We start from the raw sequence: 283 nt of genomic DNA on the forward strand, positions 1-283 counted from the left end.
AGGAGAGGGGGCTGAATGGCCTCCTCCTGTTCCCTGTGTGACAGGCTTGAGGAAGGGACTGAACGGCCTTCGGTTAATCTGGATGTGAAACCTGTGCAACGTTGCCACCTGGTGGCCACTGCAATAATGCAGAAAACATCTCCCGACCACAGACGTAAGCCTGCATCAGGGTTTCCGTCTACTTTGGGTTTTCTCTCTGTCTTTCTGTGTCTCTGTGTCTCGCTCTGTCTCTGTGTCTCTCTCTGTGTCTCTGTGTCTCTCTCTGTGTCTCTGTGTCTCTCTC

The 283-nt window shown here is 52.7% G+C and overlaps 1 protein-coding gene across 1 annotated transcript in view; it reads right to left on the bottom strand.

Annotated features, from left to right (window-relative positions):
- The window catches only part of LOC125482334 (rho GTPase-activating protein 9-like), a 4,741-nt gene that overhangs the window by 1,689 nt on the left and 2,769 nt on the right, over nucleotides 1-283 (bottom strand). The gene's annotated exons all lie outside the window — the stretch shown is intronic.

The sequence above is a fragment of the Rhincodon typus genome, unplaced genomic scaffold (assembly GCF_021869965.1).
Source record: "Rhincodon typus isolate 14 unplaced genomic scaffold, sRhiTyp1.1 hic_rhity00008901, whole genome shotgun sequence".
Lineage (NCBI taxonomy): Eukaryota > Metazoa > Chordata > Chondrichthyes > Orectolobiformes > Rhincodontidae > Rhincodon > Rhincodon typus.